A 15,904-nucleotide genomic window follows, 5' to 3' on the forward strand; every position below is an offset into this window, starting at 1 on the left:
TGTTCCAAGTGCTAACAAACTCCGCAGACAGCAGCATCTGACCAGGCCCAGCAACCCCTGCTCATCTAACTGCAAATCCCTGGGGCAGGGAGGTCACTGGCCTGTTTGACTGCCCCTCCTCAGGTCATCAGTAAGGCCTTGCAGGATTGGAGAGAGAATCCAATTCATCTTCTTAAAGAAGAAAACCCAGTGACTGTGGACTTAGAATTAAAGGTCTGAAAAGAGAGAATTTTTTACACATAAAGTCATCAGTATAATTTTCACATATGAAGTTATTGGTACATTTAAGAATAGATTCAACAGATTTTAAACACTACTGATTTGCAAATCCAGAGGCAGGCGTTTCAAGGAAGAAGGGACATCAACACTTCCACCTTTTGTCTTTGGAAGAGCATGAGCCCTTCCTCCTGTTCCATGTGCAGAATTCACAGATCTAGGGAGGGGCGGGTGCTGGGTCAATGGCCAGGGCTTCTGAGGGCAGGACAGGTGCCGGCGTGTCCAGTGAAACAGGAGGCTGACACATCTCAAGTCCCAGGCAGGAGTCGGAGGCAGGAATCGGAGGCAGGAGAAGCAGGGCCTTGAAGAGTGGGGGCTGCGGGCAGTGCCTTTGCTCCCGCGAGGAGCCTGAGGCTGAATCACGCCAAGTCTCAGCTGAGTCTTGAGGGACCTGGGCAGCTAGAGCCAGCCAGCTCTGTGCAGTCCCGCACTGCCCTCCGTGGGCCAGGGCGGAGGGTGGAGGAATGCCCAGCTGGGCGCCCTGACTGGCTTTGTGGAGGCCCAAGCCCACCTTGCTCGCCCGCCTGCCCATGCATGCCCTGCCCACTCGGACCCTGCCCTTGTGGACCCTGCCCAGGCGTGCCCTGCCCCGCGTGCCCTGCCCCGCGTGCCCAGGGCAGCAGTGCCTGTTCCCACTGGTTCCAGACAGCCTCTCAGGAAGCTCCAGCCTGCAGACGTCCCGGGCAGTCGCCTGGACTCACGTCCCCCTGAAGGCCTCGTGCAGGGGGCTTATGCTAATAGCACCCATAATCCCATGCTAATTTATTTTATCAAATTAAAGCAAATGCTGCTCTTTGACCCCAGGGACCTTCCATTCTTTCTCAAGGTCCCCACAGTAAGCTAGAATCCGGTTAGTGGGAGAGTTTGCCAAGAATATAAATTAATAAAACAGGATTAAAGGGAGACATGGTTATAACTGATTCCTTAATCCCAGTGAATAATTAATGATAGTGATTCATGATTTGCCTGAATTCTTCCTGCATTTGAATAATAAATAGCTTCAAAATAAACTTCCAGTGGAAGCCCACCAAGGCTGACTTGTGGCTGGGGAGCCCCTCCTGCAGGAACCGAACCAGGGCTACAGAGGCAGAATCTGAGCAGGCCTGTCACTCACTGTGTGATCCACAGAAACCTTACTGTGGCTTTTCACCACGTTCAGTGATCAAAATCTCATTTTCAATTGTGCCGCCATCCCAAGAAGTCTGCTCAGTGCTGCAAGTCGCCTCCAGTCCCACAAAGAGCTAGTGATAATGACCTGGGATGCCCGGGAAGCAAGGCACGGTGGGACACGCCCCGTTCCCGTCATGCAGTTTACGTTCCCATGCGACTGAAGTGCATCTGTTTGTCTTGATACCAGTCTCAAAAAACATGTGCTCTGTGATACTTCTGCTGAAGATGGTGCAAAGCAGATTTGCTCCTGCAGAGCTGGGCACTTGACCTCCACTGGAGAAGCTGACCGTCGGTGCTTGTTCCCACGGTAGCTCCTTCCCAGAACGCTGCCTCTGCTCCTCTCCCTGGGCGCATAACAGCTGTAAGTGACGTCAACCGGGCAAAAGGAACGAGGGTATTTACCAGCGCCTCTCCTTCCTCCAGCGCAAAGCAACTGCCCCCGCAGCCTCACCTTTCCTAAGGTGTTGCTGTGGCTCTGCTGACAGGACTCTGTTTAAATGGTCTACACCACCGCTGCTCAAAGGCTGTTGGCAGACTCTGACCTACCCCAAGGAATACAGCCTACCACCTCCAAAAATCAGCATCACCTCTAACTCCAATGTAAAGACATCAGGTGCACTGGAGTGTAGACACGCAGCTTGGGTTTCTACGTGGAAACGCCCAACTAGAGGCACAGTTAAGGCACTGGATGTCTGCATCTGTGTAGACGGCTTAGAATATGACTTTCTCAAGTGCAAGCCGCTGCCTGTGTGGAAGCGCCCCTGAACACCACAAGGAATTTTTCATGTGGCAATGTAATTTCCCAAATGGTGACCAGATCTGTAAAGTTTGAAGCAGATGAAGTAAACTCTTCCTGCAAGTAACACAAAGTCACAATCCTAGACACTCAGGATTACCATAAAAATCATATTACCATAAAAATCGAATATTTTACACGTAACATGGATAGAGGTTCACAACTCAGACACTGAAGTAGGCTTTCCACCTGGGCGAAGGTCACGAGGCTCCAGAGTCCAAGCCCCTGCCACTAAACGTCGATTGTCCCCCTCCGCTACCGTGACAACCCCACAGCTCAACCCCACAGCTCCTGCTTTCCTGAAACACTTCGAGGCAGTGTCCCTCCCTCTTAGTGGCTGCTGCTGGGGATACGTGCCACTAGCCCACTTGGAAATTTGTAAATAAGGAAGCTTCTTTGAAAATTGGATCACAGGCAGAATGTTTTCTGTGGCTGAACATGACGGTATGATGATTTTCCTCCTTTTCCGTTTCATGGAATGATTTGAGGAACATTGGCCATAGCTCTTCTTTAAATGTCTGGTAGGATTTAGCTGAGAACTCGTCTAGTTCTAGGCTTCTATTTGCTCGAAAGCTTTTTATTACAGCTCCAACCTCATCACTTGGAAGCGGTCTATTCAGTTTTTCCGTGTCTTCTTGGTTCAATTTTGGTAGGTCATTTGAGTCCAGAAATTTTTCAATTTCTTCTAGATTTTCCTGTTTATTATAAGGTTTAAAAATAGCTCTTAATGATTGTCTAGATTTCAGTGATGTCTATAATGGTATTTCCTTTTTTAGCTCTGATTTTCTTAATTTGGGACACCTCTCTCTTTCTTTTGGTTAGCTTGGATTGGGGATTATCAATCTTGTTTATATTTTCATAGAAACAACTTTCACCCATCCTTGTGTCTTTTATTTTTGATTTCACTATTTTTGTCTCTGATCTTAATTATTTACTTCTTTCAACTGGTTTTGGAATTTGTTCATGTTTTCTAGGACCTTGAGATACATCATTATGTTGTTTACTTGGGACCTTTCAGATTTCTTTGGATGCAGGTACTCACAGTTATAAACTTTTCTCTTAGAACTGCCTTCTAAGTGTCTGAGAGATTCTGGTATGTTGTATCTCTAGTCTTGTTCAAAAGCATATTGTTTAATATCCATAGGTTTATATGATAGCTTTTGCTCTTGATTTCTTATTTGATGCTATTATGATCTGACAAGATATAGGAAATTTCTGGGATCAATGGTGCATGCCTGTAATCCAGGGGGACATGGACTGGTGTTTCAAACCCTCGAAGAAATAAGTAACCAACCAAAATTGTTCATTGGTCAAGGAAGAGGACTAGAAGCTCAAGGTCAACCTCAACTACTAGAAGGACCCTAAGATACTCAGCAAGATCCTGTCTCAAAATTTTAAAAGTGCCAGGGATATAGTTCAGTGGTAAAGTGCCCCTAGGTTCAGTTCACACACAAACACAATGCAAAGAATTGCATAGGCTTTTTAGTATTTTCTGACTTCCTATGTGGATTAAAATATGATCTATTTTGAAGAAATTTCCATGAACTTCTGAGAAGAAATTGCATTCATCTGTTGTCAAATGAAATATTCTGTAGAAATCTGTTAATTCCATTTAATTTATAGTAATTTTTTATGTCTGAAGAGCTTCTGCTGAGTTTATGTGGGGATGACCTATTGGGGAGAGTTGTGTTGAAATCATCCAGTATTATTGCTGAGTCTTTAATCAAGTAGTAGTTTTTTTATGTATGTAGGGTGTACTGATTGGGGCATAAATATTTACTATTGTTGTATCTTTTTGTTAAACTTCTTTATTTGGGGCTGGGGTTGTAGCTCATGGTAGTATGCTTGCCTAGCATGTGTAAGGCACTGGGTTTGATCCTTGGCACCACATATAAAAAATAAAATAAAGGTATTGTGTCCATCTACAACTAAAAAATATTTTTTTTAAATTTTCTTTCCCCTACCAGTATATGGATTTGTCTCTTCTGATTAATTTTGGCTTGAAATCTGCTTTGTCAGATATGAAAGTAGCTACACCTACTTGCATTTGGGTTCCATTTGTGTGGAATATCATCTTATATCCTTTTACTTTTACCCTGTGAATGTCTTTTGCAAATAACATGTAGTTGGGTCTTGTTTGTAATCCTATCTCCTAGTTGGTCTTTTTAACTAGTGAGTTGAGACCATTATATTCAGTGTTCTTATGAGAGGTGTTTATTTCCTGAAATTTTGATGTCTTTCTAATATTTACTCTTATCCTAACGCTCAGTTGCTTACCTACTCTTCTAATGAGATGCATTTTGTCCTGAGCTCTGCATGTTGGTATTGTCGGCTGTTGGATGCACTACTTCCTTTAGTATTTTCTTCAATGGTAGTTTTGTTGTCATGAAATATTTCAGTTTATGCTTATCTTAGGATGTGTTTATTCCATCTTTAATTCTGAAGAATAAGTTTGATGGATATAACAATATTGGTTGGTTAATTATTTCTTTAAGGACTTGAAACATCACTCCATATCCTCCTGGATTTTAGGGTTTCTGATAAGAAATCACATGATCTTCTAATTGGTTCACTTCCAAATGTGACCTGCCATTTCTCTTTTGAGACTTTTAGAAATCTTATTCTATGCACTTGGCATTTAACATATTGTGACATGTAGAAGTTTTTCGTACATATTGTCTATTTAGGGTTCTAAATGCCTTCAGCACATCTGAGTGTCTATCTCGTTTCCAAGGTTTGGCAACTTTTCTTCTATTATTTCACTGAATATGTCCTAAATGTCATTAGTCTGTATATCAGCTCCTTCCTTGACAAGGATTCTTACCTTTGATCTCTTAACATTGTCCTGAAGTTCTTGTATATTATGATTATGGTTTCTATTTTATAAAATTTATTGCTAAGTGTTCAGGTTCATATGCTTTATCCTCAAGGTTTGAAATTTTGTCTTTGATATGATCTAATTTATTGTCAAAACTTTCAAATGGATGTTTAGATTAATTATGTTTTTTATTTCTGGTATTTCTGTTTGGTTCTTTTTCAGAGTCTCTATTGAAATGCTTTTGCATCCTGCATTTTCTCTCAGTTCATCTCTTAGATCTTCTTTTAGTTCTTTGATCATTTTAGCAGTCAAATGTTTGAATTCTTTATCTGGCATCTCCTCCACTTCACTGTCTATGGCATCAGTTATTAGACTGTTATAAATTTGGGGCAGCATTTAATCCTCATTTTCTCATATTACCTGTATTTCTATCGTGGTGTTTGTGCATCTGCTGTCATGATAATTCTTCTACTGCTATACAGGGGACATTTTCTCACTGGCACATTAAAGATATACACAATAGTGGGATTCCTTATGCCATATTCACATGTGCACACAACATGATTGATCAACCTCATTCCTCAATACTTTCCTTTTGTCCCCTCCCCCATCTGCTTGCTCTACTCTACTGATCCTTCCATCATTGTAATCATGAATGTGAGCAGGATTCATTGTGGTGTATATGTACATGGACATAGCACAAATTGGTAGATTCATTCCCCAGTGCTGTCCTGAACCCTCCTCTTCTCTCTCCCTCTCAATCTCCCTCTTTCACTCTATTGCACTCCCTTCTATTTTAATGAGTTCCCTGCAAGGGATGTTTTTGGGAACTGCTTTCTCTTTACTCTGTGCTCCAGACTTGGTGTATATCTAGTTGCCAATGCTCCCACTCGGCATGAACGCACTACTGTGTCCCCCTTGGAGAGGAGATCATCATCAGCAGTGACTAGAACCACTTCAGGACAAAGCGCTTAACCAACAAGCCTTAAACAAAAGCTGTTGAAGATGTTCTCCACCACTCACCTAATCCAAGTGGAGATGGAAGTCATTCTCTAGAACAGACTGAGAAGTTAGGTATTAGAGAATGTAAAATGCCTTTAAAATATGTGGAACATGAAAAGAAGAGACAATGTAAAAAGAAAGCTGGAGAAGATAAAGGCAGGAGCACACACCGCAGGAAGAGACAAAGGAGGAGTTTCGGACAGAAAGAATAGTTTTAATTAATGGTCTGAAACCTTATATGAAATGCATAAAACTGGATTAAGGAATTCACTATCCACCAATAAAGGGGAACCTAACGCATAGAAGACAACATCTTTTAAATCAAAACCCGACATTAGAGAGATCTAGGCAGGCCTCTCAGATCAAGCAGTCCTGCTGCCAGAACACTAAGGGGCTGGAGTTGCTACAAAGACCCTGCATGCAGGCAAAGCCCAGTGGTCAGGGACAAACAACTGGTTGCCCAGTCCCTGGACCCCTCCTCTGTCAGGAGTGCATTCTGAATCAGGATGTCTGCCAACACCAACGGTTGTCACAGGCATGACTCATCAATCTGCAAGGAAACCTCTCATCTGCCAGAGTGACCCATTTGCCACCACCCTCCAGGAATGAGCTCCGAGAGCAGGACCACAGTGCAGCCCCAACATGAGTCCTGGAGCTTCTCATGGCATCCTGTCCATCCCACATGTGGGACAGAGGGTTGGAGGGTGTCTGTGTGGGAAGGGGATCAGAGTCCACTGTGCTCCCCTCTGGGTTTAGGCACCTGGTTTGGATGTCATGAAGGCTCCAGCTGATCTCAGGCCCTGAGGGCAGCTCGGAAACTCCAGTAAGGCAAAACAAGGTTCCAGAGGCCAGTCTGCACGGGGACAGGGCTGCGGGCAGGGGCTCTGGAAGGAGGCAGTGGAGGAACGCATCAGTACCCCACAGCAGCGAGAGATGTCGCGGTGGAGACAGCTTCAATTGCTAGTAGAACCTCAGTCCTTCATTCTATATAAAACTGAAAATGAATATATCCACAGCATGATTCTTTCAAAATTGCCTAATTCAATTAGGATCTTCAGTCTTTGATTCAGTTTTAATTACTCAGGGTTTGATAAAATCTGAATAGATAGAATTTAGAGCTTCCTAGAAGTTTTTATATATTACAACAAATTAACTTCTAATCCTAATTATTTAACCAAGTATTTGTTGAGAGCACATTACATTTACAGCACTCAGCTAAAGTCTTTGATTAGAACAAAGAAAGTGTGAAATTCACACTTTGCTTTCAAAGAACTTAAATCTATGCAGAAAAAGAGAAGAAAGATGGATAAAATAATTAGGCCAGTGTCCATCCTTGACTACAAGAAGGGTGATTTCGTGACTTAGTATAAGTTAAAATACAATTAATTTGTGTGTGTGTGTGTGTGTATGTGTGTGTGTGTGTGTGCACATATTGAAACTGTTTATCAGCTCAATTAGTCAAAAGAGGAAATTGCAAAAGAGTGTCTTAGACACTTCTAGCCTATTAGCTAATGTTGGTTTTAAATTACCTGAAACCTTGGGCTAGACTTGGAAGTGAAATACTGCATATATTTAATCTACAATTCCACAGATTATATGTTTTTAAAAAAGGCAGCACTTAAACCCACTTGACACTTAAATCCATGAAGGTGATGGGCTCTTTCACCCCGAAGAACTTGCTATTGCCAATTCCCCCTCTGTTCCAGAAAAGTACTGTGTATCTTAAAACTGCCAAACAGGAAGTAACCACTCAGTAAATTTTTTATTTTATACACTCAAGAAGAAATGGGCTCTGAGTATCCCCTTCACCTGGGAGATAAGACACTGATCATTTTGCTGACTCTCTGCCTTGGAAGGGGGCCAAGGTAATAATGGCTATCTGAGGATCTTCAAAGATTTAATCTTGGAGATGAGTTCTTTGCAGGGCTCAATTCCTTTTGCTTTGCCAACTTGTCTACTTTCTGAAATGGCCGTTAGTGTAAGGCTGCCTGACAGGTGCACACCGGAGCCCAGCTGCACAACAGTCTTCTGCGGAGCCCAGCTGCGCCCCCTGCAGGAGCTGCCTGGGCCCGGCCATCAAGCCCAGACTTGCCACTGACTCAGCGGGGCTGGGACAGGGGCACAGGCGGCGGAGGGCGGTCCCAAGGGCTGTGGGAGGCTCAGTGGGGATGGAAGCTGCCGCGCTCCAGGGGAAGCCAGGCTTGCCCGGCAGGCTTCCGGTGCTCATTACCCCCTCTCAAGGATGCCAGCCTACCGCAGACCGCGCACTGCGGGGCCACGCGGAGCAGCGCCGAGCTCCGCCCCTTCACGGCGACGCCCGGGGGCGAGGAAAGGCGCTGAGGCAGAGCAGGACCGGTCAGTAGTGTCACGCGGCGACATCCCGCAGGAGAATGTGGGAGCAGGACCCGCTGCTTCCAGAGACCCAAGGCCAGCTGTCCAGGGAGCAGGGGCAGCCCGCCTCTTCCTGGTGGCGCCAGCTGAGCGCTCCAGCCCGGGGCACGCGGTGCGCCCCGCGGCCTTCACGGGCCCACTTTCTTCCATCCTGCTGCTTTGTGATTCCCAGGGGCAGGGGCCATGGCTTGAATTGTGCCTGGGCGGTCACTGGGCCTCAGACGACGCCCGCGGAGTGGTGCATGCCGGCCGTCTGCTTCCTGGGAGAACTAGGTGAAGGGCCACTGGACACGGACGCAGGGCCGAAGCACCACTGGGCAGCTCAGTCCTTCCACCCAGGACGAGGAGTAGAGCCACCCGCCTGGTGTTCCAGGAAGGAAGATCAGGAAGTTCGCCTGGACAGGGCTTTTCACGGGAGGGTCAAATGAACTGCAGGGGCGGCCAGGCCGGCAGGAGGACGCGAGGCCCGGGGCCCAGAGGCAGGCGCCCTCGGCCTGGGCATGCTTGGACCTCCCCAGAAACAGCGGCTGTGGGCTTAGCACCAGGCAGGAGAGGGCCAGCACTGGGAAGGCCGCACCGGGCTTGCAGGCCTGCGAAGGCCGCGGAGCCAATTCCCGCGGAGACAGATGGCGAAGCAGAGGGAGAAGGAGCCCGGAGCGGAGCTGGCTGGCGGAAAGCGGTGCGGGCAGTCCCGCAGCTGCGCAAAGGCGACAGCACCGGCTCCTCGTGAGCACGTGGGCCCCGGGGCATCGCGGAGGAATCCGTTTTACGATCCTACTTCCCACTGCGGCCATCAGAGGTTTCCTTCTCCGGGTTTATGTTGTCGTTATCAGGAACGAGTATGAAATGTACTTTTAACCGCCAGCATCGCTCTTGAAAAAGATCGCAGAAGGTACTTCAGCTGCGCACTTATAGCAGTGCCACGACTGCTTCGCTTTTTATTTATACTAATGAAAAGGCACTTAAATTCATTTGTATAGACTGCTCCTCCTAAGAGATTAAGAAAAAGGAAAGGGTGCTATGAATGTATGGGAGTGACTTATTTCATTATTCTGCCAGTTGTTCCCGACAGCGGGGACTGAAGTGCAGCTTGATGCACGGCAGAAGTCACGATTCCTAGTTTCCCACCAGTGAGGCCCTTTCCCTTTCCCCATTATTATCTAAGCAGTTTGCAGGTAGTGAACCATTAAAACCTGCACGTTAACGCAGCATTTCGAGGGCTCTTCCAACGCCTCACCTTAGCAAGATACAAAAATCAGGCCTTCAGGATGTAAGTTCTCCACCCTTCTTTCCCTGAACCACCTGGTGAAAGCTTAGCCCTAGATGAACTTAACGCTGCTGCACTTGGGTCTGTGTCCAGCATGCCCAGTGCTTCTGGGAGAGAGCAACTAAGTGGCCATAGATTGGAGCGGCCTTGGACCTTCAGCCACGGCCACAGCTCTGCAGGTTTCCTTATCAGTTCTTCTGGTTGGGACCATCCCTCACGGTGTTTCCAGTCTTTCCCGCACTTGACACCTCAGCCTCACGAGAGGACCCCTCACTGACCCGTGAGCACGGACACCACCATACCCACTTAGACACCACGCTGCAGAGCGTCCCCGTTTGAAAGCCCATCTCGTCTGCATTTCCTGTCCTGCATTCCATTGTTTTCTCCTGTCCTTAACATCCTTCCATTTCTCAGGTTGCTGGACTTGGCTGAGACGGGGTACTCAGTTACTTGAGGGCACTAATGACAGCTGGTTGCTCGTCTGACGAGCCTGTGTCAGCTCTGTGGCTCAGTGTGATTCTCAGAAGGGCACCACGGCTGGCTGGGTGCGTGCTGGAAGCGGAGTCTGGGCTGGCCCAGGAGACCGCGCTGGAAGGCCTCTCTGTGGGCTTCTTGTGCGCTCTGTGGTCTGGGAACTGCTGGCCTAGGCAGGCAGTGCAGCAATGCCCCCCACCCCAGCCCTGTGCAGTTCCCCTCTCTGCCTCCCGCAACTTTCCTTGGGAGGATCGTGTGACAGGGAAGCTGGTGGCCCTTCTGGGTCCTTGTGGACTCTGTGGGTTTCCTTGCCTAGCAAAAGGTTCCCACGTGGTAACTCAAAGGCTGGTTGAGTCCCAGGGCACCTGGGAAGCAGGTGTCCACAGGAGGCCAGGGGCATCTTCCTCCCCTGTGCTGCCTTGTTGAAGCAGAAATAGGTTCACCCCTCATGGGTGGAAGTTCTCCAAGCCCGTGTGATCAACCAGAGGCACTTGTGTTTGCGGGTGTCAGACTCCTGTATGACCTAGGGTTCTGAGCAGGGGCACCCAAGCAAACCCTGCTGGACTTGGTGGAAAAACAAGGACGTTCAAGGCCGAGGTGGAGGGGCCAGCTTGCACCTCGGCTCTGGAGGGAGACCAGTCGAGCTGGGAGGTGTCTGGCAGGCCTTGGCTCCTGCACAGGGACCTCACAGCCAGCAGGCCACCACTGCTGAGCTCCGAACGTGCCCTTGCGTCCAGCCACGGCCAGCCTCGCTGCCTCCGTCACCGTCTCTACCAGAAAGCCGGCTCCACGGGGTCTCCTTCGCTTATCAACCAGAATCCCGAGCTGCTGTGTGACCTTTTGTAGGACTTAGAACTTTTCACTTCCAGAGCAACCTTGAAGGGATGGTAGCTCATATGAAGCTGTTTGCAGGTGGCACAGATCTCACGTCACTCTCAGTTGTCAACAGCACGCCAGGAAAGCACGTTTTCCAGCTTTTTTCCTGGAGACATGAGTCAGAAGGCAGCCAGTGCCTCCGGGAAGGGCCTGGGTCCTGCAGCCCTGGAGACACACTGTGCTTTGGTGAGCAGCATGGTGCCTGGGGCTTTGGCACAGTGGCGTGGCCGCAGCTCTGTGGGGGACGTGCTGTGGCCGTGTCCTCTCTCTCACCTGAACAGGAACGTCTGTGTCTCAGGGCAAAACCTCCACCACTGGCTTTTCAGCAGCACTTGGTGCCACCCTGTGGGTCCCAGGCTGCCCTGGCCTGCGGATGGGTCCCGTAAAGGGGCAGGGCTGGTCCAGGGCCTGTCCTCCCCAGGCCCCGAACCTGGGAGAGTTGAGCAAGGGGTCTGGGGCACTGGCCCTTGTTCTGAGCTAGGATGTGAGTCCAGTTCCCGGCCAGACCCCCACACAGAACCTTGCTCTGCTCTGCTTCTGAAGTTCCACCAGAGCTGACGACACTTGCCAGTCCTGCCTCACTCAGCCTGCATACAAATGCCACCCTGGGTTGGAATCAGTATTCTGGGGGCAAGACTTTGAAAGTGGGAGAGGGTTTTTGAAGTGCAAATTCTGTGGCAAATCCATTTTCTTCAGCCTGTATCTTTTTTAATATTAAAACAGACCTGGAGGTTTTTTTTTCTTTCTTTTTTTCAGCTTAACCGAATGAGACATGGGGTTTGGAAACTTGTCCAAAACTAATCCCAGCACTACTGAGACTAACTCACTTCTCAAAGATCTCGGCCTGTAATTATTGCTCTATTACACACTGCTGCTCTTCTAATTGACACTGCATGAGCGAGCCCAGATTCCCAGTGTCTCATCTACACAGGCCCTAAACGTGCGAGGTAGTCAGTGGTGCCAGGCCAGGCAGGGGCAGAGCCCAGACTGGCACTGTGCCTCCAAGGATGCCCCCAAGCCAGACTTCACGGTGCAGCTGAGCGCACAGGGCCCACCCCGTGCACCTTCTTTCTCCCACTCCGACCCGGCCCTTGTTACGCAGGAACAAAATATCTGACTGGCTTATTCACAAGTAACTACGAAATAAGCCTTTACACCGGAGTGCTGCTTGAGGTCTAGTGCGCACACACAGCGGCTCACGCCGGGACCACCGACAGGCGGAGCCCCCACTGCTGACGTGGCTCCCAGGGAGCTCTGGCACTGGGTGCGTCCGTGTTCTCTGGCTGGGCTGTGAGACTCCATGGCACCCTGCACGCTGAGACCTTCTGGCTTGCTGCGGACACTATGCATAGTCCATGAGACAGATACCTGCTCTGTACTTTGGTTCACCTGGGATCCAAAGGTGAAGGCTGGAGAACTTGCCCTAGAAAGAGTCTGCAGGGAAACCAGTCAGCTCTGTTGGATGGAGCGTTGCCAGAAAATTTCTGCAACAATCGAAACTCTTGAGACTCGCTAACCACCCTCTAAGTGGGAGCACCAGGACCAGAGTCTGCGTCTGACCCCAGCCCCTGCTCTTTGAAGGGAACCAGGCATTTTGAAAAAAAAAAAAGTGGGAGGGGAAACAAAAGCTGAGCCAGACCCAGGCTAAGAGTCCCCTGGGAGAAGAGGAGGAGCACGTCCACTCTGTAGTTAAAAAGGAGGAAGGCTGGAGAAGTAATTTCAGGGAAGTGGGGAGAAAACAGCCTACGGGTCTCCAGTGTGAGGTCTGGAGTGCTGTTAGTAAGTTTTATTGTTTTAATCTGAGAGTGACTCAGCATGGCCTCGGGCAGCACAGCTGCCAGCTTCACCCAGGGGACCTCAGAGCAGACTCAGCAGAAGATTTTGAACAGGCAGCCCTGAGGGTCCGCCTCCCTTGCTCAGTGGCCACTGCCTCTGTCCCCACCCTTCAGCCCCTAGGAACTTTCGCTGTGCACAGGGAGGGAAACCAGGGACCTGGGGTTGAGGGCAACATGTGGCATGGCTGGCCTGGCCACTCGGGTGTGTCCCTGAGGATGACTCTGCACACATGGCCTTGGCATCTGTGTGCGGGCAAGGCACCAGAGAGCCCGAGAGGGGATTGCCCACCCTGGGAGCCCATGCAGAGCCAAAGGATGGCGTGGGTGACGGCCCTGCTCAGGACACCCGTCCTGCCCTCGCTCTGCTGGGCTGCAGCCTGCCACTGGCCTTGCCTGGCAACTGCAGGACGGAGCCCTGAGTGTGAAGCCCTGTGCAGCCGGGAGCCCCACCGGGCAGCAGAAACAGGCACGCAGCAAAGCCACTGCTCTTTCCTGCTCATCTTCGACTTGTTAATTCTTTTCATTTTTCAAATAATAATGCTTTACCATATCACAGCATGCTTTCATGCTAGGAGTTCCAGATAGTGCAAGGATGCACGTGTCTTAAAACTGTTTGTTGTCTATTTGAAATGCAGCCTTAGTTTGTTGGCAGTATCTCACAGGGCAACCCTGTTACGCTGGCTTCCTGAATAGGGAGCCACAGCAAATGGGATGTGATTTAGATCATCAAAATTGTCAAATGAGTGAACATTACTGACGCTCCAGGGACCTCGCCCATGCTACCCAAAGTCTCTGGCTGCCAGTGGGGCTCGCTGACCCAGGAACTACGCCTCGATTGCCAGCAGCACAGAGTTAGGAGGGGAGGTCCAGGAACAGCATTCAGGAAACCAAAGCAACTGGAAAGAGGGTGCATAGGAGGGGAAGGCAGAGGGCAGAGAGGCAGAAAGAGGGACAGCCGGACACAGATAAGGGGAGGCAGGGGCGAAAGGGACACAGAAAGTACTGCTGGGCAACAGCAAGAGGTCCAAGGATGAAGACTATCTAGAGAAGAGGGACAGAGGCCAGCTCAGCATGGTGCCACAGTGTGTCCATCCTCAGAGAAGAGGGACAGAGGCCAGCTCAGCATGGTGCCACAGTGTGTCCATCCTCAGAGAAGAGGGACAGAGGCCAGCTCAGCATGGTGCCACAGTGTGTCCATCCTTAGAGAAGAGGAACAGAGGCCAGGTCAGCATGGTGCCACAGTGTGTCCATCCTCAGAGAAGAGGGGCAGAGGCCAGCTCAGCATGGTGCCACAGTGTGTCCATCCTTAGAGAAGATGGACAGAGGCCAGCTCAGCATGGTGCCACAGTGTGTCCATCCTTAGAGAAGAGGGACAGAGGCCAGCTCAGCATGGTGCCACAGTGTGTCCATCCTTAGAGAAGAGTGGCAGAGGCCAGCTCAGCATGGTGCCACAGTGTGTCCATCCTCAGAGAAGAGGGGCAGAGACCAGCTCAGCATGGTACCACAGTGTGTCCATCCTCAGAGAAGAGGGGCAGAGGCCAGCTCAGCATGGTGCCACAGTGTGTCCATCCTCAGAGAAGAGGGGCAGAGACCAGCTCAGCATGGTGCCACAGTGTGTCCATCCTCAGAGAAGAGGGGCAGAGGCCAGCTCAGCATGGTGCCACAGTGTGTCCATCCTCAGAGAAGAGGTCAGAGGCCAGCTCAGCATGGTGCCACAGTGTGTCCATCCTTAGAGAAGAGGGACAGAGACCAGCTCAGCATGTGCCACAGTGTGTCCATCCTCAGAGAAGAGGGGCAGAGGCCAGCTCAGCATGGTGCCACAGTGTGTCCATCCTCAGAGAAGAGGGGCAGAGGCCAGCTCAGCATGGTGCCACAGTGTGTCCATCCTTAGAGAAGAGGAACAGAGGCCAGGTCAGCATGGTGCCACAGTGTGTCCATCCTCAGAGAAGAGGGGCAGAGGCCAGCTCAGCATGGTGCCACAGTGTGTCCATCCTTAGAGAAGAGGGACAGAGTCCAGCTCAGCATGGTGCCACAGTGTGTCCATCCTTAGAGAAGAGGGACAGAGTCCAGGTCAGCATGGTGCCACAGTGTGTCCATCCTCAGAGAAGAGGGGCAGAGGCCAGTTCAGCATGGTGCCACAGTGTGTCCATCATTAGAGAAGAGGGACAGAGGCCAGCTCAGCATGTGCCACAGTGTGTCCATCCTCAGAGAAGAGGGACAGAGGCCAGGTCAGCATGGTGCCACAGTGTGTCCATCCTCAGAGAAGAGGGACAGAGGCCAGCTCAGCATGGTGCCACAGTGTGTCCATCCTCAGAGAAGAGGGGCAGAGGCCAGCTCAGCATGTGCCACAGTGTGTCCATCCTCAGAGAAGAGGGACAGAGGCCAGGTCAGCATGGTGCCACAGTGTGTCCATCCTTAGTGAAGAGGGACAGAGGCCAGCTCAGCATGGTGCCACAGTGTGTCCATCCTTAGAGAAGAGGGACAGAGGCCAGCTCAGCATGGTGCCACAGTGTGTCCATCCTCAGAGAAGATGGACAGAGGCCAGGTCAGCATGGTGCCACAGTGTGTCCATCCTCAGAGAAGAGGTCAGAGGCCAGCTCAGCATGGTGCCACAGTGTGTCCATCCTTAGAGAAGAGGGACAGAGGCCAGCTCAGCATGGTGCCACAGTGTGTCCATCCTTAGAGAAGAGGTCAGAGGCCAGCTCAGCATGGTGCCACAGTGTGTCCATCCTTAGAGAAGAGGGGCAGAGGCCAGCTCAGCATGGTGCCACAGTGTGTCCATCCTCAGAGAAGAGGTCAGAGGCCAGCTCAGCATGGTGCCACAGTGTGTCCATCCTTAGTGAAGAGGGACAGAGGCCAGGTCAGCATGGTGCCACAGTGTGTCCATCCTTAGAGAAGAGGGGCAGAGCCAGCTCAGCTCGGTTCAGCCGTGGGTCCCCTCCTTAGACAGGAGGGACTGAGGCCAGTTTCCATGGGCCAAGTCCGGTTCTCTCAGGCCC

This window comes from Sciurus carolinensis, chromosome 12 (genome assembly GCF_902686445.1).
Source record: "Sciurus carolinensis chromosome 12, mSciCar1.2, whole genome shotgun sequence".
NCBI classification, from domain to species: domain Eukaryota; kingdom Metazoa; phylum Chordata; class Mammalia; order Rodentia; family Sciuridae; genus Sciurus; species Sciurus carolinensis.